General features: G+C 45.6%; 1 protein-coding gene across 1 annotated transcript in view; it reads left to right on the top strand.

Moving 5' to 3' along the window:
- The first annotated feature begins 2,983 nt into the window (after positions 1 to 2,983).
- ZNF665 (zinc finger protein 665) overlaps positions 2,984 to 24,440 on the top strand; it is a 37,887-nt gene continuing 16,430 nt past the window's right edge. Inside the window, exons 1-2 of the mRNA XM_032171038.2 lie at positions 2,984 to 3,055; positions 9,610 to 9,669. The gene's annotated coding sequence lies outside the window, so the exon portion shown is untranslated. The remainder of the gene's footprint in view (positions 3,056 to 9,609; positions 9,670 to 24,440) is intronic.

Below are 24,440 nucleotides of genomic sequence, written 5' to 3'. Positions count from 1 at the left end.
ATAGAGGGGATTGTTGCATTAAGTTCTGTTGCGAGGTGACTTAAAATTACTTACATATTCTGCCCAGGCAGAGTTTTGCATGTCACATTCTAGTTTGCATACCCTTCACAGACATTTTCAGGGCTTTTTAGTTCAGTTGCTTAAATTAATTCAAATTGCAGAAACTTTCCTGGATTCAATCTACCCCAAACCGACACCCCCAGAGATGCCAGATCCCCACCCAGAGTTGCTTCAGTCTCACTAGCAGCTCTTCTGTCCTACCTGCTGGCAGAAATAACCATTTCAACGTGAACCATTTCAACTTCTGTCCCATTCGCTGGCAAAAATACCTTTTAACATATTTTAACGTATTAGCGTATACCATTTCAACTTTCCTCTGCCCAAGATTCCTATTCCCATGGTCAGGTTGGGGTCTACCCTCAATAATAACGACGGTGGCCCAGGCATTGTAATCTGTGTGCAGCATTGAGCACCAAGGCTCTGTGTTCTGCGTTTCTGATTACATTTTTCAGCTCTAAAATTTCTTTGTTTCTCCTTTATAGCTTCTGTTTCTGTATTGATAGTCTCATTTTGCTCATATCTTGTTTTTCTGATTTCCCGTGGTTGTCTTAATTCATTGACCATCTTGTGACTCTTATTTTCAATTCTTTGTCTGATAATTCACACATCTTCATTTCTTTAGTATCAGTTTGTGGTGGTTTCATTTGTTCCTTTGTGTGGATCATGCCTCCTTTTCTCCTTGAATGTCTTGTTATCTTGGCACCTCAGCATTTCACTAATCAGCCACTCCTACTTTTTTATTTCTGGCTTCCTTCAGGGAGGACCCTCTCTATTCAGCCTGACTAGAGATTCTGGAGGCCTCTGAAGACTTTTCTGGGAATGTGTCGTCTCTAGGCTTTTGCTTGTAGTTACCTGAGGTTTGTCAGTTTTTCTGAAATTCAGGAGCGCTCCTGTTGACAGTCTGCAATTCTGCAGTCACTGTGTTTTCATGGTGAGCTGTGGTCTGGTTCTCCACCTAGTGTCTGCCTGTGTTACTGCAGACTCTGATTTATGTTGATTGCCTTTGTTCTCAGTGGTTTCCCTGACCTGGCATCCTGTCACTTTTGATGTTACTTCTGTTACTTAACTGATTCTTTAGGTTTAATTGTAATTGTTGAGGTTTTTTGTTTTTGTTTTTGTTTTGTCTTTATTTTGTTGAGATGGGGTTTCACTATGTTGCCCAGGCTGGTCTTGAACTCCTGGGCTCAAGCACCCCTCCTGCCTCAGGCTCCCAAAGTGCTGGGATTACAGGTGTGAGCCACCGCTGTCAGCCTAACTGTAACTCTTAGATGCCTGGGTTCGGGGCTTGCTCTGTCATTTCTAGCTCCTGGGCCTTAGGCCAGTTTCTTAGCGTATCTGTGACACAGTTGTTTCCTAGTAAGATAGGAAAAGATATTTTTCTCATGAGCTATTATGTTGTTATATGAGTTAATACAGGTAAAGTATTGAGAATAATGCCTTGCACATAGTGTTCAGAAAAGTCAGTCATTGCTATTGCCATTATCATCACAGTTTTTACTTCTGGCCAGTGTTTCTGTAAAGCCACTGTGGACCTTGTCACCTCGGAAGACATTATTCATGCTTTAGCTTATCTAAATACTGAGTATCACTTAGTGTGTTGAAAATAATATCTAACACTTCTATAGAGATCAGCTTGTGTTTGGGCTTTTATTTGTATATTTATTGTATTGTCCACAAAACTGAAAACTCCACACAGATTTACAGGCTATTATAACTACTTAGGGAAAAGTACAATAAAACAGAATTAGGGAGACATAACTTGCTCAAAAATGCCTTCACGCTGGGCACGGTGGCTCACGCCTGAGATCCCAGCACTTTGGAAGGCCGAGACGGGCAGATCACGAGGTCAGGGGTTTGAGACCAGCCTGGCCAACATGGCAAAACCCCATCTCTACTAAAAATACAAAAATTAGCCGGGTGTGGTGGCAGACGCCTGTAATCCCAGCTACTCGGGAGGTTGAGGCAGGAGAATCGCTTGAATCCGGGAGGCGGAGGTTGCAGTGAGCCGAGATCATGCCATTGCATTCCAGCCTGGGCGACAAGAGCAAGACTCTGTCTCAAAAAAAAAAAACCCTCACATATTTAAGAATACAGGAAAAACTGATTCAGTTTCTTCTACTATTCTCTCACAACACAGAATGCTACTGTTAGCCCAGAGGTACTGGGTTTTCCTACACACACCACGCAAGCAATCCTGCCACAGACACCAGGTGCGTGCTCTCTCATTCCGTTCCATTCTGCCGGGACACAGCATCAGATCCCACACGTTGAGGGCTCAGTCCCACAATAGTGCACACATTTCAATGCCAGTCTCAAGCACAGGATGTGACTTGTGCTTACGGATCAGATATAAGTCCAGGAGTCCCTTGACCCCCTCTTCGGGTTCAACGAATTTGCTAGAGTGGCTCACAAAATATAGGGAAACACTTTACATAGATTTACATATTATAAAGGATATTACAAAGTTGACAGATGAACAACCAGATGGAAGGGATCAGTGAGGTGAGGCATGGGAGAAGAGGCTTTGAGCCTTGGTGCCCTCCCTGGGTGCACCACACTGCAAGAGCCTCCAAGTGTTCACCTATCCAGAAGCTCGTCTGAATCCTCTCCTTTTGGGTTGTTATGGAGCCTTCATTACATATGCATGATTGCTTATATTACTGGCCATTGGTCAAACTTTTAGATAGGCTAAGTTTTTTTTTGTTTGTTTTTGTTTTTAGGAGAGACGAAGTCTCACTCTGTCACCCAGGCTGGAGTGCAATAGCGCGATATCGGCTCATTGCAACCTCCGCCTCCCGGGTTCAGGCCCCGCCCCGGACCGGCCCACCCCATGCTCTCAGTCCCTCCCAACGCCTGGCCTTTCCCGCCCGCAGCCTGCCCCTTTGCACCGGTCGGCCCAGGCCCCGCCCCCAGGCCGCCGGCTCAGTTGACTGCGCGGGCAGTTTGTTGCAAACCCGGAAGCAGATCTCTTGGAGTGAAGGCTGTTCGTCGCCGCGTGAGTTTCCCTCTATCTAGATTAAACCTGCGTTTCGGAGTCCCCTGCTCCTCCGTACCCGATGTCCGGGGGTTCCTATAGCCCTTAAAGTCCCCGCACGGCTCCCTCCATTCCAAGTAAATTCAGACGTTGTCGCGAGACACTGGGGGTCGCGTCGCTTTGGGTTAAAGTTACGCAGGCGGGTCCTGCCCGCGGTCTTTCGGCCTTCAGACCATGCAGACACCTCCTTTCCTGCGCCGTTTCCTGCTTAAAACCCTTTACTGACCTGCGTTTTCCTGCTTAAAACCCTTTACTGACCTGCGCGCTGTGAAGTCCTCATCCGCGAAGTGGGTGCAGGATTTTACCGTCCCCTAACCTCGCCCTAGTCGGCTACTGGAGCGCAGCGCCGCAGCCCTAGTCCCGGGGAGGCCGCGCCTCTGCCTGGTCCTGGGATCCTGCAGGCCCCACCCCTCTCCTAAGGCGCCGTCGTCCCCCACCTCCCTCCTTCTCGTGCGGGGCCCTGCTGCTCCCTAGGCTTCCCCTGAGCCCGCGTTGGGGAGGTGCCCGGGGCTTGTCCTGTGATACCCGGTGTTCTTGCCTGTCCAGCTCCACCCGCTGGAAAATGTGCTCCTCCAGGATCCAGGCGTCTTACTCCAAACCCTCCCTGTGAATGTGTGGGCCAAGGGGATCAGGAGACAGAGAGAGGAGCTGAGAGAAAAGTAGAAAAACGGAGACAGAGGAAAGAATGAGGGAAACCAATAAACATGGCAAAGTAGAGGATGGGTCGGGATTTGCAAAGAGACGGTAAGGGTGAAAGAAGTCGCTGAGAAAGTAACAGGATGGAGAAACAACTGGAGAAATGTAGAGAAAAGCTGGATGTCCAGAGAGATGAAGGACAGCAAGGTAGGGAGAGGGGCAGCTCCTCAGACAGAGAGTTGGGGAGAGGAGGGGGGATTTGGAGCCAGGACAGACAGAGCAGCGTGGTGCTGGGACAGCAAGAAGGGGCAGCCGGTGACAAGGAGGGCAGAGGGAGAACCACAGCAGGGGGAGACCTGGGATCTGGGGGTGCCAAAGAGTGGGGACAAGGAAGTGAAACAGGGAAGAGGGGATTTAACAGGGAGAGCAGAGATAAGGGAAGAAAGAGGCAGAAATATATGGAGATTGGGGACAACCAAAAGATTGGGGTGAAAGAGGAATAAGAGGTGAAACAAGTTGCAAGAATGGAGCAGAACAAGTGGAAGAGAAGGAATAGAGGGAAGGAGAAACAGCAGGAGAGGAGAGGGGCTCAAAATGAGGAGCAGAGACCCAGGCTGAAACACAGAAAAGAAAAAAGGAAAGAGAAGAAGAGAATGAGAGAGATGTACAGAATGAGGGAGAGAAACACACAGGAAGAAGAAAGAGGGGGACTTTGGCCCAGACGCGTGGTGGTTTCATTGGATATGGATAATTACATTGTGATATATTGATTTCTGTATCCATGATCTAACAAATTTTTTTTTCTTGAGACAGAGTCTCACTCTATTTCCCAGACGAGTGCAATGGCATGATCCCAGCTCACTGTAATTCCGCCTCCTGTGTTCAAGTGATTCTCGTGCCTCAGCCTCCCGAGTAGCTGGGATTACAGGCATGCACCACCACACCTGGCTAACTTTTGTATTTTTAGTAGAGACGGGGTTTCACTATGTTGACCAGGCTGGTCTCGAACTCCTGACCTCAGGTGATCCGCCCACCTCAGCTTCCCAAAGTGCTGGGATTACAGGCATGAGCCACTGTGGCCGGCCCCTAATAATCTAGCAAACTTTATATGTATATATTTTGTTTCTGTTATGGAGATGCTGGTGAGAATTGCAAAATTTTGTGTATAAGACGTGCATTTTATAATTCCTGGCATCAGAGGTTAGCTTCTATTTGCAATCTCTGTTCTACCAGAGGGCAGTGACTTGACTCATTCAGTTGTGGGTCACCCTCTTTCCTTTTCCTAGGATGGGGTAATGTGTAGGCAAGTGTATGAGTGAGGAGGAAGAACCAAAGTGTTTTTCCTACTCTCATAACCAAGTAATGAACGCTCAACAAAGAATGCATCGCTTCTCATCACCAAAACATGTGAGTTGGGGATTTCTCCTCACCAACACGCAATTCTTTAACAAACACTACCTGACTGTCCAATAATTTAATTCAATTCGGACACTATCTACCCGGAGTTAGCATTAGATCCCACTAGTTGAGGGTTCCCACTTCAGATACCAGCCCCAAGTCCCAGATTCTGAGCTTCGGACCCAATGAGTACAAATTTGGGATTCTCCTTATCCCTTCCTGAGGTGCTATTAATTTGCCCGAGCAGCTCATAGAACTCAGGGAAACATTTTCCCTGGTTTACCCAATTGTTTTTTGTTTGTTTGTTTTTGAGACGGAGTCTCGCTCTGTCACCCAGGCTGGAGTACAATGGCACCATCTCGGCTCACTGCAACCTCCGCTTCCCCGGCTCAAGCAATTCTCCTGCCTCAGCCTCCCAAGTAGCTGGGATTGCAGGCGTCCATCACCACGCCTGGATAATTTTTGTATTTTTAGTAAAGAAGGGGGTTCACCATGTTGGCCAGGCTGGTCTTGAACTCCTGATCTCAGGTAACCCACCCACCTTGGCCTCCCAAAGTGCTGGGATTACAGGCACGAGCTACTGCACCCGGCCTACCTAATTGTTATAAAGGATACTACGAAGCATACAGATGAATGGTTTTAGCAAGTTAATTGAATCCAAGGAAGGGGTTAAGAGAATCACGGTATTTATCTGGTGAGAGTGTAGCCAACAGCTACTAGTAGCGTGTAGCACGCTGAGATCTTCACCTGGGAGATCTGACAGTGTCAGAGTGGAGTGAAATTGTAGGACCCACCACTGGGAGTGCACCGCAGAACTGGTCCTTGTGGGAAGAACTACACACATTTTGGTGACTACAGGTGAAGTATTCTGGGTTGAGTGTGACAATAGTATGAACAGTTTGATTTTTTCCTGTCTCAAACAGTAAAGGGAAGAACTCTGCAACAGGCCCACCCACCTGTCTTAAGGCCTGTGATCTCAACTCAGGAGGTACTGGGAATGGTCTCTCCCTGCTCCGGGCTGTTGCTGGCTCTTCAGTTTTGCACCACAGTCTCAGGACGGTGTGGCTGCCCCCTCCACTGCGTCAACTTTTACTTCAAGGGAATTATTTTGATGAGCATATCCAGATTAGTGGTCTTGTCTATTCACACACACACACACACACACAGACACACAAACACAGAAAATAAAGCCTTTCCCATCTACTCTTTCAACTTTAAAACAAAAAATAAGGCTGGGCATGGTGGCTCACGCCTGCAATCCCAGCACTATGGGAGGCTGAGGCAGGCGGATCACCTGAGGTCAGGAGTTCGAGACCAGCCTGGCCAACATGATGAAACCTCCTCTCTACTAAAAATACAAAAATTAGCTGGCTGTGGTGATGTGCGCTTTTAATCCCAGCTACTTGGGAGGCTGAGGCAGGAGAATCGCTTGAACCCAGGAGGCAGAGCTTGCAGTGAGCCGAGATCACACCACTGCACTCCAGCCTGGGTGACAGAGCGAGACTCCATCTCAAAAAAAACAAAAACCCTTAACTACTTTTCCTTCTGTAGTAAGTTCCCCTCTTCTATGCTCTATTTAAGAGAATAGTACACAAAAACTTCTTTGTGTTCTTTTTTTTTTTCTTTTCTCACTTTCTCTTCTGTTTTCCTGGCTTTAAGGACATCCCATTAACCGTTTAAAACTATTTGTTTTCAAGTTTTTGATACCTCACTGATCACGTCACGCTTTCCTCTTCTGCTGTCTCTTGATTTTTCTGTTCTCTAAATGTGGAGTGTGCACAGCTTACTCCCTGAGCTTCTTGGTTCCTGTCCACACCCACTGTGGGCGGCAAGCCACCCAGGTGCCAAGGCAAGAGACCAAGGACACAAGCTGTTCCAGTATAATAAAATATAAAATAAGAATAGTTATACCAGATGTAGATCTTAGATATGATTATATATGAATATCATTAATCATTAGTTTGTAGCAATTACTCGTTATTCCAATATTATAATAACCCTCGCTCTATAATCATAACCTAGGAAAAACCAGGCCATACAGGGATAGGAGCTGAGGGGACATAGTGAGAAGTGACCAGAATACAAGAATACGAGCCTTCTGTTATGCCCAGACAGGGCCACCAGAGGGCTCCTTGGTCTAGCGGTAACGCCAGCGTCTGGGAAGTCGCCCCTTGCCAAGTGGACCATGGTCTAGCGGTAGCGTTAGTGTCAAGGAAAAACACCCGCTACTTAGCAGACCAGGAAAGGGAGTCTCCCTCTCCCCGGGGGATTTTAGAGAAGACTCTACTCCTCCACCTCTTGTGGAGGGCCTGACATTAGTCAGGCCCGCCCGCAGTTATCCGGAGGCCTGCCTCCCTGTGATGCTGTGCTTCAGTGGTCACACTCCTAGTCTGCCTTCATGTTCCATCTTGTACACCTGGCTATGCCTTTAGTTAGCAGTAGCAAATTAGTGAAAGTACAAAAAGTCTCTGATAAGCAGAAATAATAGTGTAAGCTGTTTCTCTCATTCTCCTCTCTCTCTCTGCCTCGGCTGCCAGGCAGGAAAGGGCCCCCTGTCCAGTAGACACGTGACCCATGTGACCTTACCTGTCATTGGAGATGACTCACACTCCTTATCCTGCCCCTTTGTCTTGTATCCAATAAATACTAGCGCAGCCTGGCATTCGGGGCCACTACCGGTCTCTGTGTCTTGGTAGTAGTGGTCCCCTGGGCCCAGTTGTCTTTTCTTTTATCTCTTTGTCTTGGGTCTTTATTTCTACACTCTCTTGTCTCCACATACGAGGAGAAAACCCACCGACCCTGTGGGGCTGGACCCTACAACCCACTGCCCTTCCTTATCATCTCATCTCACAGCTTTAAACCCACCTACACGGCTCCCTGTTCCCTGCAGACCTCTCCCTTGAACACTGGAATCCTTTGTCCAGTTATCTCCTCAACACTCTGCTGGGAGGTGGAACAGGCATCTCCACCTTCGTATGTCCAAAAGGGTCGTCCTGAATTCCCCCAAAGGTGTTCCCCAGCAGACCCAGAGTGGATGGGGGCTACCCTGTACTTCCTGGGGCTTAGCTGAACATGTCAACATACATTTAAAATATAGAAGATATGACATTATTTGTGAGTTAAAAATAAGTGGATTAGAGAAATACATTGTTTTAAAAATTATTTATTATTTTTTCTAGTCTTTTTTTTTGAGACAGGGTCTCGCTCTGTCACCCAGGTTGGAGTGCAGTGGTGTGATCTTGGCTCACTGCAACCTCCACCTCCTGGGCTGAAGCGATCCTCCTACCTCAGCCTCCCGAGTAGCTGGGACTACAGGCCCATACCAACACACCTGACTAAATTTTGTACCTTTTTTAGAGATGGGATTTTGCCATGTTGCCCAGGCTGGTTTCAAACTCCTGAGCTCAAGCAGTCCACCCACCTCTGCCTCCCAAAGTGCCGAGATTACAGGCAAGAGCCACTGCGTCCAGCCTAAACATTCTTGGGACGTGTGGGAGAAAAATTGTTTGAAGACCTCAGCCCTGCCTGACCTGCTCCCCCAGGACCTCTCGACCTCATCTCCTGCCTGTGTCCTCCTTGCTCCCTCTACTGCAGCCACTCAGGCCCCTTTCCTTTTCCGGGGTCCCCAAGTTGCTCCTGCCTCAGGGCCTTCACATGGGTGGTCCCTCTGCCTAGGACTCTGGCCCCTCAGCTGCAGGTGCAAACACCCTTCCTAACCCAGGTCTTTCTTCTGATAATCACCTCCTCAGTGGGGACTTCTGTGACCCTCTCCCTGACCCCCGCTTCAGCATTCTATCCCCACCCCCACCCTCACCACTTGTCTATATTGGCTGTTCCGCGTGTTTCTCTGTGCTGCTTCACCTTCCACTGTCTGGATCCTGGTGACAACAAGACCCCCAGGGAAAGTACAGCCAGAAGGTGGGGGGCTGTGCTGGGCTTGGCCCCTCTCAGTGGAGCTCAAGAACGCTGAGGCATTTTGCAAATACATCTCTTTCGCCCCCTTAGCAGAGATTTTCATTCAAATAAGTTGCAGCCCAGCTTCAATGACATTTAAGATTGGTTCTGTTCTGTTATTCTGTATCTACCATTGAGCACCAGGGCACTGCTGATCGTTTCTGAAGGCTGAGCTCAGCCTGTGACCCACAGAGGGGAGGGGGGCTGTGCTCAGCATGGGGTTGGGTCAGGGCTGGGTCTGTGCCCTGAACAGAAGCTCATTCCAGCCCAGCTCCCCACTGCTGCAGCCTGTGTCGGGGCTTCTCCAGGAGGGGAGTGGGTTCTAAAGAAAGAGGTCAGAAACTCACTTGTTTTTCCTGTGGGAGTTTCTTATCCCTGCATCTTTTCTGGTGCAGTGGGCAGCAGAAGACCATCTTTCCTGTGTATAAGGTTATGGCCCAGGGAGGGGGTGTGTTGATTCTAACCAATAAACAGCGTATTTTTGACATTCAGGACTGAATTCTAAAGTCTCTTTCATGTTACCCAAGGTAGAACCCTGGAAGAAGAGGAAGAGGAAAGCAAAGGAGTCAGGGATGGCTCTTCCTCAGGTGGGATGATATTCTCGGTGGATTGTTCTGTCTCCTTCCTTTCAGAAACCCTGGGCCTTGGAGTTGGGAATCTTCTCCGAGTCTGAAGCGTCCTGCCTGACAGGTTTGCTCACCCTCACCCATGCCTTCCCTCAGTCCCTCTCATCTCACTTAGATTCCATCTCTCGTGACCCAGTGACATGAACTTGGGAAGAGGCTGCACTGGGCATGCTCCTGGGAAGGGCTCACACCCAGACATGGATGGAGATGGGGTGAGGGTCCTGTGGCGTCAGTGCTGTTGGGCAACACGGATTGTTCAGGCCATATTTGAATATATTGCCAGCTCTGTGTAAACTGTGATAAGAGAAGCTGGTTATGAAGTCAGATGTTACTGTATACAAGCACTCACGAAATGCTGTAAAATGAGACCACTGTGGGGAAAGCTTTGTAGCCTCATTTATATTGCATTTGATGCCGAACAAGTGAGTCACTGTGTTTCTGACTCCAAACTCCTTTTGTTTTTTTGAGTTTAGACAGAGTCTCGCTCTGTTGCCTAGGCTGGAGTGCAGCGATGCAATCTCAGCTCACTGCAACCTCTGCCTCCTGGACTCAAGTGATTCTCTTGTCATGGCCCCCTGAGTAGCTGGGACTACAGGCGTGCATCACCATGCCCGGCTATTTTTTTGTATTTTTAATAGAGATGGGGTTTCACCATGTTGCCCAGGCCGGTCTCTAACTCGTGAGCTCAAGCGATCCACCCGCCTTGCCCTCCCAAAGTGCTAGGATTACAGGCGTGAACCTCCGTGCCCGGCCTTCATTACTTATATTCAACCAAGAGAGAAACTTATCCCTCAGGCAACGCCCTGAAAAGACAGAATATTGGATGAATGTTTTCATACTTGTCCTCTCCCAGGAGAAATGGGAAATTGGTGTTTTTCTTGCAGTAACACTGCATCCTGCCAGGGTAAGGCCTCGGTGAGCAGATGTCCTGTGTTTTCCTACTAGACTTCTGTTAAGAGTTCCAACCTCTTACATGATGACTGGATTTCTCACAAAGGCAATTGGTTCATATATTGCTACTAAATTTGTGTCTCCGTGGTGGAGGTAGTGTTTGGAAGTTCCTATTCCTCTATTTTATTGACATCATCACTTCAGTACAGTTTTATAATTTCTTTAAATAGGTCTGGAAATGTATTTTAATAGGGAGCATTGTATAATTCCTAATGGACTCGTGAGATGTATTGTGTGTTTGTGTTTAATGAGAGCTGCTAAAGAATGAAGATTGTTTGGCCGGGCGCGGTGGCTCACGCTTGTAATCCCAGCACTTTGGGAGGCCGAGGCGGGCAGATCACGAGGTCAGGAGATCGAGACCACGGTGAAACCCCGTCTCTACTAAAAGTACAAAAAATTAGCCGGGCGTGGTGGCAGGTGCCTGTAGTCCCAGCTACTCGGAGAGGCTGAGGCAGGAGAATGGCCTGAACCCGGGAGGCGGAGCTTGCAGTGAGCCGAGATTGCGCCACTGCACTCCAGCCTGGGCGACAGAGCGAGACTCCATCTCAAAAAAAAAAAAAAAGAATGAAGCTTGTTTTCACAGTATTGTTATTAGTTCTTACACTTCAATGCATTCTTCTTCTGGGTTGTGAGTATGTCATCTTAGTTTTAACAGATCCAGCTCCTACTTTACCTTTTTCTTGGTCTCAGCTCAGGCAAGCTCTGAAGTGGGCTTTAGCTGGAGCCTTGGTGAGCCCCATTTTCTCCTTTTTTTTTTTTTCTTTTTTTTTGATATAAGGTCCGGCCCTGTCGCCCAGTCTGGAGTGCAGTGATGCAATCTCGGCTCACTGCAGCTTCCACCTCCTGGGCTCAAGCCAGCCTCCCATCTCAGCCTCTCAAGTAGCTGGGACTACATGTGCATTGCCACCACACCCAGCTAGTTTTTATATTTTTTTGTAAAGATGGGGGTCTCACTGTTTTGCCGAGGATCGTCTCGAATTCCTGAGCTCAAGCAATCCACCCGCCTTGGCCTCCCAAAATGTTAGGATTACAGGCATGAGCCATCACGCCCAGCCCATTTTCTCCATTTTAATTTAGAGCAAATGCATCCAGCATTTACTGCTTGATTCTGATGTTTGGTGAAATTTTCTTAATATTAGCTTTTGGGTGTTTTTCAAATTTCCTTTTTGGACTGATTTTTAATTATCCAATAATTTCTTCGAGTAAGTATTGTTGCAATATGTACTTCTTAAATCTATTAAATTAATGTATGACATTAAAAAATGTCCTAATCTTATGATTTCATAAGTAAAATAAACTAAAACCTCCATTGGGTTTTTGTTAATGCCTAAATATCTAAATTTAACTGGAAAAACTGGTATCTGTATTTTTAATATTTGTATTTAATACCAATTGGAGTACAAGTTCTTACATATTTTTGTTTTAGCATTTTTACAGCTTAATTTACAAAAATGTTTGTAAACTAAATTAAGTACAATTCATGCATTTTAATTGTCCCAGACTTTCTGAAACGCACATGAGCAAAAAAGACAACTAAAGATATCATCAAAAAAATACATAATTGAGACACATCTTATTCCACTTAATTTAACTGGTATATGTGATGTGGACACATGAATATATAGATGCATACGCCCATGGTTTTATAAAAGACATACCATCATTTAAATAAATTTTATGTGTTTTGTCGTTTGAAATCATATTTTAAATATTTTCTATGGCCTTAAATTTGTTCTCTGCTGTCTTTTTTTTTTTGAGATGGAGTTTCACTCTTTTGCCCAGGCTGGAGTGAAGGGGCGCAATCTCGGCTCACTGCAACCTCTGCCTCCTAGGTTCAAGCAATTCTCCTGCCTCAGCCTCCCGAGTAGCTGGGATTACAGGTGTCCGCCACCACACCTGGCTAATTTTTGTATTTTTAGTAGAGATGGGGTTTTACCATGTTGGCCAGGCTGGTCTCAAACTCCTGACCTCAGGTGATCCATCTAACTTGGCCTCCCAAAGTGCTGGGATTACAGGTGTGAGCCACCACGCCTGGCCTGCTCTCCACTATCTATTAATGAACTAATAGGATGGTAACATATGGGCATAAATGCGTTTGTGTATATATGACCTTTGGTGAAGTTCCATATTGTTAGCCTTGAACTAGTTTCAGTTTTTCTCAGTTAGGTGACCACGTGTCAATTTACTTTTGGTGCTGTTTAGGAAAAACAACTCAAAAACCATGTTTTCCTCTGCTCTCACACCAACACCACAATCCACACAGAAGACTTCTGTGGCCAAATGCGAGAGATTTCTCCCCACCAACAAACAGCGAGCAACCAACTGGCTGTCCTCCAGTTCAGTTCCAACACTGTCTGCAAGAAGACAGTGTCAGATCTCACAGATTGATGGCTCAGTTCCCAATTGCATGTCCAGGCCTCTGAAATTTCTGACCGACCAACTTCAAGTTGAGGTTCCCATGAACCCTTCTTTGGGTTGGATTAATTTGCTGGAGCAACTCTTAGAGGTCAAAGAAACACTCAGTTTTACTGGTTGATTATAAATACTATTACAGAAGATACCAGTGAAGAGATGCGTAAGGTGAGGTGTGGGGAAAGGGGTGCAGAGCTTCCCTGCCCTCCCTGGGTATGCTGTCCTCCGGGAACCTCCACGTGTCAGCCCTCTGGAAGCTCCCTGAAGCCAGTGCCCTCCAGCCTGGGTGACAAAGCAAAACTCCATCTCAAAACAAACAAAAAAAACAACAAAAAAAAGAAAGAAATGTACATATTTATACAAAACTCATAGCCACTTTTTTTTTTTTTTTGAGACGGAATCTCGCTCTGTGTCGCCCAGGCTGGAGTGCAGTGGTGCGATCTCGGCTCACTGCAAGCTCTGCCTCCCAGGTTCATGCCATTCTCCTGCCTCAGCCTCCCGAGTAGCTGGGACTACAAGCGCCTACCACCACGCCTGGCTAATTTATTTTTGTATTTTTGGTAGAGATGGGGTTTCACTGTGTTAGCCAGGATGGTCTCGATCTCCTGACCTCGTGATCTGCCCGCCTCGGCCTCCCAAAGTGCTGGGATGGCTCAGCCAAAACTCATAGCCACTTTTATCTTTGTTTTCTCTTTTGATTCTACCCAGATTTCCAGTGAGAAAATCCTGAATTCAGTGCTGAAATTAGGCTTTTACATGTGCTTTCTTCTGTAAGTGTGACCTTGTAATAAAGGAAGTGGTTTGTTGTCCTTGATAATCTCATTTGGCTCCTGTATAGTTCTTTGAGATAATTTCTTTGCCAGCTGGTTGTCTTCCAAATGTGTGCAAACTATATTATACTACTTTATGCAAAGAGAGAGACACTACTTTTTACTATATCTTTCTAGGACTTTTTATTCTGTTTTCAGTTTAAATTTGCTTACCCCTGATATTTCAAAGTCTCTTTCTTCATAAAACACTATTTGAACTTGAATATATTAACACATTCTGTGGCCAGTTTTGCTGCACATCATTTTACCCTTCATTCTCCAACATTCTCTCATTTCTTGTACTTCTTTATTTGTATTTATTTATTTTTACTTTTATTATTATTTTTACTTTTTTGTAGAAACAAGGTCTTGCTATGTTGCCCAGGCTGGTCTCAAACTCCTGGGCTCAAACAGTCTGCCTGCCTTGGCCTCCCAAAATGCTGGGACTACAGGCATGAGCCACCATGCCTGGCCAATTTCTTATTTTTTAAACCTCATTTTCACAGTAGTTCAGAGGATTTCAGCCATAGTGTAGCATCTAAAAGACTGGGAAAGTTCTTTTCTAACCAGTTTAATGACCAAGAAACTATTCAGACCAATCTACATGTCATTCATTCACAGTAGAATGGTAAACCAAAGAGCTGTGGGCAGCTGCTGATAGATGTTGCACAAAAGGATGTTGGGAATCTGTTAGACGTTGGTACACGTCGTTACATAAATGAATTCTTCCAAAATGACCACCCTTTCAGAACCTTGGACAGATACATTGACTCCTTTGTGCTGATCTCAGACACTGAGGTTCTGAAATGAAAACTCTGAAGGCTCTTGCCTATGTAGCCTTCCTTAATGCTGTAGCATTCCAAACCGCCTACTTACCCTGTTTGGAAGATTATTCAGGGCATTGTGAGCTGCTCTTTCAGGTAGCTTGCCTGTTGCTTAACTGATTGCTTAGGTTTAATTTTAATTCCTAGACACCTGGGTACAGGTACTTGCTCTGTCATTTTTAGCCCTTTGACCTGAGACAGGTTTCTCAGCGTGTCTGTGAAACAGTCGTCCCCACAGGAAAATGGGAGCAGATCTTTCTCTCATGGGCTACAGTGTTGTATGTGTTAGTACACATAAAGGATTTAAAATACTATCTCGCATATGGGCATTGTTCTTAAATCCGTGTCATTGCTATTGCTCTCATCATAGTTTTAAGACTCTGACTTGTTTTTTCTTCAAAGCCACTGTGGATGTTGTCGTCCTTGAAGACATCACTCATTCTCTAGGTCATCTAGATGCTGAATATTACTTGATGTGTCAGACATAATATCTACCTAACACTGGTAGAGATAAACTTGTGCTGGGCTGTTTTGTTTTGTGTTTTGTTTTGTTTTGTTTTGTTTTGTTTGTCTCCCTGTTGCCCAGGCTGGAGTGCAGTGGCACAATCTTGGCTCACTGCAACCTCTGCCTCCTGGGTTCAAGCAATATCCGGCTAATTTTTGCATTTTTAGTAGAGACAGGGTTTCACCATGTTGGCCAGGTTGGTCTCGAACTCCTGACCTCAAGTGATTCCCCCACCTTGGCCTCCCAAAGTGCTGGGATTACAGGCATGAGCCACTGCGCCCAGCTGATTTTGTATCTGTATATTTATTTTCCACAAAACAGAAATCCACACTAATTTAGAGGATATCATAACCTCTTAGGGAAAAGAATAATAAAACAGGATTAAGCAGACATAACTTGCTCAAATAAACCTTAGTGTGTGAGAATATAGGGAAAAGCTGATTCAGTTTCTCTTTTTTTGTTTGTTTGTTTTTGTTTGAGATAGAGTCTCGCTCTGTTGCCCAGGCTGGAGTGCAATGGTGTGATCTCGGCTTACCACAACCTCCACCTCCCGGGTTCAAATGATTCTCCTGCTTCAGCTTCCCAAGTAACTGGGATTACAGGTGCCTGCCACCACACCTGGCTATTTTTGTATTTTTAATAGAGTCAGGGTTTCGCCACATTGGCCAGGCTGGTCTCGAACTCCTGACCTCAGGTGATCCACCCACCTCGGCCTCCCAAAGTGCTGGGATTACAGGCATGAGCCACCACACCCAGCCGGATTCATTTTCTTCTACTGTACTCTTGCAACACAGAACGCTTCCATTCTCCCAGATGTGTTGGGTTTTCCATCACATCAATCAAGCAATTCTGCCGTGGATACCACCTGGGTGTCCTCCCATTCAGTTCAATTCTGATGATGTCTGGATATAGCATCACATCCCACAGGTGTAGGGCTCAGTCCCACAAGGGTGCAGCCACCTCAATGCCATTCACAAACACAAGTTGTGGCTTGGGTTTCTCACTAACTGGCTGAAGTTGTAAATTCTCATCACCTTTTTGTTGGGATCAATTAATTTGTTAGAGTGGCTTGCAGAACTCAGGGGAACACTTGATTCATATTGATTCATTTATTGCTCAAGATATAACAAAGAATGCAGATGGAAGCGATCTATTGGGTGAGATATGGAGAAGGGGCTCTGAGCTTCCATGTCCTCTGTGGGTGCACCACTCAAGGAGCCTCCATGTTATCATCTGTTCCAGATGCTCCTCAGAACCTTAATTTTTTTGCATTTTTAAGGAAGCTTCATTACATAGGCATGACTGTTTACATTATTGGCCATAGATGTTCAACTGAACCTTCAGCCCTTCTTCCCTTTTGCAGTGTTGGAGATTGAGCCTGGAAGTCCCAACCCTGTAATCTTTTATTTATTTATTTATTTTTATTTTTATTTATTTATTTTGAGACAGAGTCTCACTCTGTCGCCCAGGCTGGAGTGTGGTGGTGTGATCTCGGCTCACTGCAACCTCTGCCTCCCAGGTTCAAGTGATTCTCCTGCCTCAGCCTTGTGAGTAGCTGGGATTACAGGTACGCACCACCATGCCCAGCTAATTTTTGTATTTTTAGTAGAGACAAGGTTTCACTGTGTTGGCCAGGCTGGTCTCAAACTCCTGACCTCAAATGATCAACTGGCCTTGGCCTCCCAAGATGCTGGGATTACAGGCATGAGCCATGGCACCCGGCCTAACCCTGTAATCTTGCCTTGGTCTTTCCAGTGTCCAGCCCATACCCTGAAGCTATCTAGCCCCCTTCAGCCACCAGTTAGTCTCACTGATGTACAAAAAGATACTTACCACCTTACAGATTTCAAGTGAGCTCTTTTCAGGAAAAGGGGACGAAGATCAAATCTGTATGTACCGTGATCACAGCCTGGATGTATCAGTCTGCTTACTGGAATTGAACCTATTCTTACAGCTCTCTCCTCTTCTCGTTTTATGTGAAGATTCAAATTTTCCTCATAGTTACTTGGGGAAATGTGTTTTTCATTTTAAGGACAGTTGACATTCAAGGATGTGGCCATAGAATTCTCTCAGGAGGAGTGGACATGCCTGGACCCTGCTCAGAAGACTTTGTACAGGGATGTCATGTTGGAGAATTATAGGAACCTGGTCTCCCTGGGTGAGGATGACTTTGTTTTAGAAGTCAGGGTCTGTTCTCGTGTATGTTTTCATTTTCCCTTGTGAGTCTCTTGAGAGCCCCTGCATTCCTCAGTGAGGACTGATGTCCTGTTGACTCAGAAATGAAAAGCCTGATCATGCAGAATCTGAACTTTAATCTTGCCGTTTCTTGAGGTGGTCTGCCCACTTTGTGGAGAATTTTAGAGCTTTGTATGCATAATACCTTGTACCAGACTTTTAAAATGTTTGATTTTCTGTTTTCTACTTCTGTGCTTTTGATTTAGTGGTTCATGGAAGAAAGCTAGATATCTGCGTAGGGTGGTGTTTGCTAACCACGCAGGAGGCATTCAGTGGATCAGTTGTTGAAATGTTTTTCCAAATCCATCTGTAGTTTCCTCTCTTCTCATGTAAACCTAAGGGTGCGATTCTGGAAAGCCGCAGCACATTATATTTTGTTTTCTTTTTTTTTCTTTTTTCTGTTTTTTTTTTTTTTTTTTTTTGAGATGGAGTTTCACTCTTGTCACCCAGGCTGGAGTGCAATGGCACGATCTCGGATCACTGCAACCGCAACCACTGCCTCCTGAGTTCAAACGATTCTCCTGCCTCAGCCTCCTGAGTAGCTGGGATTACAGGCTTTAGCCACCACGCCGAGCTAATTTTTGTATTTTTAGTAGAGACAAGGTTTCACCATGTTGGCCAGGCTAGTCTCGAACTCCTGACCTCAGGTGATCTGCTCATCTCAGCCTCCCAGAGTGCTGGGATTACAGGCATGAGCCGCCATGCCTGGCCTTCTTTCTTTTCATAAGCAGGAATCTCTCCTTTTGATCTGAGTATTATCTCCTTGTTGGAACAAGGGAAGGAGCCCTGGAATGTGGAGAGCCAAGTGACAATAGCAAGTGGGAGTGGATCAGAGGTGTGATCACAGGTCAGAGTTCAGATGGGCAGAGAGAAAGCATCTCATTAGACAGTGTTTGAGAAACACCCTGCAAATGGAGAGTTTTTGGGGAAAACAAAAGTTTATATCCTGTGATCACTGATAAGACTTTTCTCCCTACAACTTAATACTCTGTTCTTTAGATGTGTGAAAGTTTATCCTTCGAACCTGCAGTGGTGCTACAGCTCAAACAGCAAGACATGCAAAGTCTTGATCGTGATCTACAGCCGTCAGTTACTTGGTTTCTGTGAACTCTTGGTTCCTTTCCAAAGGGTTGCTTTCCTCAGTCTCTCCTTCTGTGCTTGATTCAATCAAAAATCCTTATTTTTCTGTCCACAGAGATGAGACGTGAGACCTCCATAGTTTTGACAAGTGCCCCTATCCATATTTTATCCCATTTCATGAGCTTGGAAGACCTACTTCCAAGAGATAGGAAACATTGGATGCTCCTCCTTTGCATCTGGGGCCCCAGAAACTTCACGGAGCTGTCTTAAGCTTTCCTTGCCTGTTGAGGTCTCAGCTACTTCTTCTCTTCCACTTTGCGACAGTTTGTGGGTGTGGGTGACAAGGGGAGTGGGTTGGATCTTCTGAGATGGTTAGCCAAATTGTTAAGTACAGTGGACAGAAACGTCCTCTCTTTGATCCCAGTCCTACATGGAGTGTGTATCCTATTTTTTCACACTTGAGCATGGGATTCATTGAACAAAACAAACCTGGAGGCATCACACTACCTTATTTGAAACTACATTATGAAGACATAGTAATTAAAATAGGATAGTACTTCCTTAAAAATAGACACACCAACCAGTGGAACAGAATAGAAAGAGTAAAAAAAAAAAAAAGCCAGATGCGGTGGCTCACCCCTGTAATCCCAGCACTTTGGGAGGCTGAGGTGGGTGGATCACGAGGTCAGGAGTTCGAGACCAGCCTGTCCAATATGGTGAAACCCTGTCTTTACTAAAAATATAAAAATTAGCCAGGCGTGGTGGTGCATGCCTGTAGCCCCAGCTACTCGGGAGGCTGAGGCAGAAGAATCACTTGAACCCAGGAGTCAGAGGTTGCAGCGAGCTGAGATTGTGCCACTGCACTCCAGGCTGGGCGACAGAGCGAGACTCCATTTCAAAAAAAAAAAAAAAAGAAAAAAAAAAAAAAAAAAAGTCAAAAAAAAAAAAACAAATGATGGATATATGGCCAGTTGCCTTTTGACAGAGGTACCAAGAACACACAATGAAAAAAGGACAGTTTTTTTCAATAAGTGTTGCCAGAAAAACGCAATATCCACACACAGGAGAATGAAATGGATGTTAATCTCACACCAGATACCAAAATTGATTCAAAATGTATTAAATACTTAAACGTAAGACCTGATAATGTAAAACTACTAGAAGCAATCGTAGGAGAACACCTACATGATGTTATCCAGGCAATGATTTTTTGGCCTTGACCCCAGAAGCTTATGCAACAAAAGCAAACAGATAAATGGGGTAGCATCTACTGAAAATGCTTCTGCACTGCAAAGGGAACAATTAACATAATGAAGAGACAACCTACAGATTGTGAGAAAGTATTTGCAATTTGTATATTTGACACCAATTTAATGTCCAAAATGTATGAGAAATCGAAACTACTCGACAGCGTGAAAACAAACCAATTAAAAAATGGCCAAAGGATCGCAATATACATTTTTTTTTCTTTTTTTTTTTCTTTTGAGACAGTTTCCCTCTGTCACCCAGGCTGGAGTGCAGTGGCACGATCTGGGCTCACTGCAATCTCTGCCGCCCAGGTTCAAGCGATTCTCCTGCCTCAGCCTCCCAAGTAGCTGGGACTACAGGCGTGCACCACCACGCCCAGCTAATTTTTGCATTTTTGGTAGAGACAGGGTTTCACCACATTGGCCAGGCTGGTCTCGAACCCCTGGTCTCAGGTGATCTGCCCACCTTGGCCCCCCAAAGTGCTGAGATTACAGGGGTGAGCCTCAATATACAGTTGTTGAAGGAAGACACAAACAGCCAACATCACTACTTGCAGAGATGCAAATTTAAAGCAGCATAAAATATCACAGAGCTGTCGGAATGGCTACTGTCAGAAGGACAAAAGATATGTGTTAGCAAAGATATGGAGACTAGGGGGTTCTCATACACTATTGGTTGAATGTAAATTAGTCCAGGCATTATGAAATATTATATGGAAATTTTTCAAAAAAATAAAAATAAAAGTGCTATATTATCCAGCAAACCCACTTCTGGGTATACAGTTGGCCCTTGAACTGCACAGGTTTGAATTCCATGGGTCGTCTTATATATGGGTTTTATTCCAGTAAATATATTGGAAAATTTTAAAGACATTTGCAACAATTTAAAAAAGCAAACAAATTGCATAACCTAAAAATATCATAAAAATTAAGAAAAAATTAGCAGCTGGGCGCGGTGGCTCAAGCCTGTAATCCCAGCACTTTGGGAGGCCGAGGCGGGTGGATCGCAAGGTCAGGAGATTCAGACCATCCTGGCTAACACGGTGAAACCCCGTCTCTACTGAAAAAATTAGCCGGGCGTGTTGGCCGGCACCTGTAGTCCCAGCTAGTCGGGAGGCTGAGGCAGGAGAATGGCGTGAACCCAGGAGGCGGAGCTTGCAGTGAGCGGAGATTGCGCCACTGCACTCCAGCCTGAGGGACAGAGCAAGACTCCGTCTCAAAAAAAAAAAAAAAAGAAAAAGAAAAAATTAGGTATGTCATGAATGCATAAAGTATTACTCTATTATTTACCACCATAAAAAATACACAAATCTGGCCGGGTGCAGTGGCTCACGCCTGTAATCCCAGCACTTTGGGAGGCCAAGGTGGGTGGATCATCTGAGGTCAGGATTTTCAGACCAGCTGGCCAACATGGTGAAACCCTCTCTCTACTAAACATACAAAAAGTAGCTGGGCGTGTTGGCACATGCCTGTAATCCCAGCTAGTTGGGAGGCAGAGGCTGGAGAATCACTTGAACCAGGGGAAACAGAAGTTGCAGTGAGCCAAGATCGCACCACTGCACTCTAGCTTGGGCGTCAGAACGAGACTCTGTTTTAAATAAATAAAAACACAAATCTATGATAAAAAATTAAAACTTATCAAAACTTATACACACACTTACTGCATGTGACACCATTTGCACTCAAGAATAATACAAACAGGCTGGGTGCAGTGGCTCATGCCTGTAATCTCAGCACTTTGGGAGGCTGAGGCAGGTGGATCATAAGGTCAGGAGCTCAAGACCAGCCTGGCCAAGATGGTGAAACCCTGTCTCTACTAAAAACACAAAAATTAGCTGGGCGTGGTGGCGGGCACCTGTAATCCCAGCTACTCGGGAGGCTGAGGCAGAGAACTGTTTGAACCTGGGAGGCAGAGGTTGCAGTGAGCCGAAATCGTGCCACTGCACTCCAGCCTGGGCGACACAGTGAGACTCCGTCTCAAGATGGAGTGCAAAAAAAAAAAAAAAAAAAATATATATATATATATATATATATCTCCAACATCAGATTCAACCTTGAATATTAACGTTGCAGCCCAAAATAAAGAAGCAATTAAGAAAATGTCTCTTGTGTTCTGACCAGGCACAATCGCCAGGTTCCCAGTTTTTCAGTTTCCCGTCACAACAGAAGCACTGCACTTGGTCATCGGTGCCTGTGTAGCACAGCCCAGCACTGGCCAGCTGTCTCGGGGTCAAGTGGGCAGAGGCTGGCCAGCTGTGAAACGACTTTAATCTAGCTTCCTCACCGCATGGCAGGGCTCCTCGGGTGTGTGGAGTCTCATCTATCCACCACCTGTCCACTTCCCAAAAGCCGGTCTGCACGAGTCTCAGAGGGCCTGTCTAAATCACAATGCTTTTCCTCTCCCAGATGGTTTTCAACTTGGTATTGACCATTTGGGACACCAGGATTTGCAGGTTTGGTGGCACTGTTTTCAAAATAAAAGCTGCGGATAAACCTGCAATTTGGCGCTGCTTTCTTGTGTCTGTCAACTGCTGAGCCTCCACGGTGCCACCTGTCTACAGCTTCAGGGCAGCTAAGGCCCCTCAGGGCGTCTCCTCCATCGCGCTCATGCCCAGGCAGGCCCACCACCTGCAAAGCCAGCAAACGTTTCTAATCTATTAATCTCTTCTACTAATTCTTCATCCTCATTGCAGACACATACGTTTTAGATCCTTCGAAACTGTTCAAAGTTATCTTCTCTTGAATATAGGACTTGTCCACCGTCTCGCGCCAGGATAGCGGCTCCAACCGCCCAGGCGATCGGCCTTGTCCCAACGGGAGGGTCCCGCGGAGGGGCGGCCCGAGCCCCCTACCACTGGAAATGCCAAACCCTGCCCTGAGCCAGGCCCAGTCACCCAGGCTGACAACTTACGATTAGCACCGCACCCTCTGGGGAGCCGCCAAGGTGCAGCCACTTCCCAGAGCTCCGAAGGCTCAGCAAGAAAAGAGGAAGCCAGGCCGGGCGCAGTGGCTCAAGCCTGTAATCCCAGCACTTTGGGAGGCCGAGGCGGGCGGATCACGAGGTCAGGAGATCGAGACCATCCTGGCTAACACGGTGAAACCCCGTCTCTACTAAAAATACAAAAAATTAACCGGGCGTGGTGGCGGGCGCCTGTAGTCCCAGCTACTCTGGAGGCTGAGGCAGGAGAATGGCGTGAACCCGGGAGGCGGAGCTTGCAGTGAACCTAGATCACACCACTGCACTCCAGCCTGGGCGACAGAGCGAGACTCCGTCTCAAAAAAATAAAAAAAAGAAAAGAGGAAGCCACGAACGCTCCCAGCCTCCAGCTGGAAACCTCGCGGTGGGGCTGTGCTTGCGCAGTGAGCACCTCGTGCCCCACGCCCGTGTCTCTTTCTTTTTTGTGTTTATTTCACTTTGCATAATTTTAGCATAATATCATCCAGCTCCATCTATGTTGTTGCAAGTGGCATTTTTTTTAAAGCTGAGTATTAGTACACTGTGTTTTATACACATGCACGCACACACATGTGTAGGTTGCATGGCACTATATGTATATATAGTGTGTGTGTTGTATGTGTATCTCACAGAGTCTTTATCCATTTATCCGTTCAAACACATTGAGGTTATTTCCATATCTTGGTTATTCTGTATAATGCTCCAATAAACATGGGAATTCAAGATATATTTTGGGGATTGTGTTTTAAATTCCTTTGGAGATTTTATATGTATGTGTGTGTGTATAAATATATATTTTTTATATAAATATAATTATATAAATTATACCAAATGTTATAAAAATATATTTTTATAAATATGTATTAAATAAATAAATTTATATATACATATATTTTTGGGGGGGACGGAGTCTCGCTCTGTCACCCAGGCTGGAGTGCAGTGGCACGATCTCGGCTCACTGCAACCTCTGCCTCCTGGGTTCAAGGAATTCTCCTGCCTCAGCCTCACCAGTAGCTGGGATTACAGGTGCCTGCCACCACTCGCAGCTAATTTTTGTATTTTGGGTAGAGATGGGGGTTTCTCCATGCTGGCCGGGCTGGTCTTGAACTCCTGACCTCAAGTGATCTGCCCACCTCGGCCTCCCAAAGTGCTAGGATTACAGGTGTGAACCACCGCCCCCTGCCGCCTTTGGATATTTATCCAGACATGGGATTGTTGGATGAAACGGCAATTCTATTTGTATGTTTTTTGAGCTATCTCGATAGTAGTTTCCACAATGGCTGCACCAATTTACATTCCCATAACAGTGTGTGAGGATTTCCTTCTCCTACATCCGCACCGACACTTATCTTTGTCCTTTTGATAATAGCCGACCTATCAAGTGTGAAGTGGTAGCTCATTATAGTTCTATTTTACGTTTTTCTGATATTAGAGATGCTGTCTCTTTTTCATATGGCTGTTGACTATTTGGATTTCTTCTTGTGAGACGTGTCTATTTAGGTCCTTTGCCCATTTTAGGACGAGTTATTCATGTTTTTGGTATCGAGTTGTATGAGTTCCTTATGTATTTTGGATGTGTGTGTGTGTGTGTGTGTGTGTACATATAGATAATATTTTTTTCAGTTGTATTGCATTTCTTTTTCTTATTGATTTGAGTACACTATATATGCTGGAAACAAGTAATTCCTTGGTTTTTGTTCTATCTTTCTTATC

This window comes from Hylobates moloch, unplaced genomic scaffold, assembly GCF_009828535.3.
Source record: "Hylobates moloch isolate HMO894 unplaced genomic scaffold, HMol_V3 SCAFFOLD_12, whole genome shotgun sequence".
In the NCBI taxonomy this organism is placed as follows: Eukaryota; Metazoa; Chordata; class Mammalia; order Primates; family Hylobatidae; genus Hylobates; species Hylobates moloch.
The sequence above is the reverse complement of the archived record's forward strand: the minus strand, read 5'-3'. Positions and strand labels throughout refer to the sequence as shown.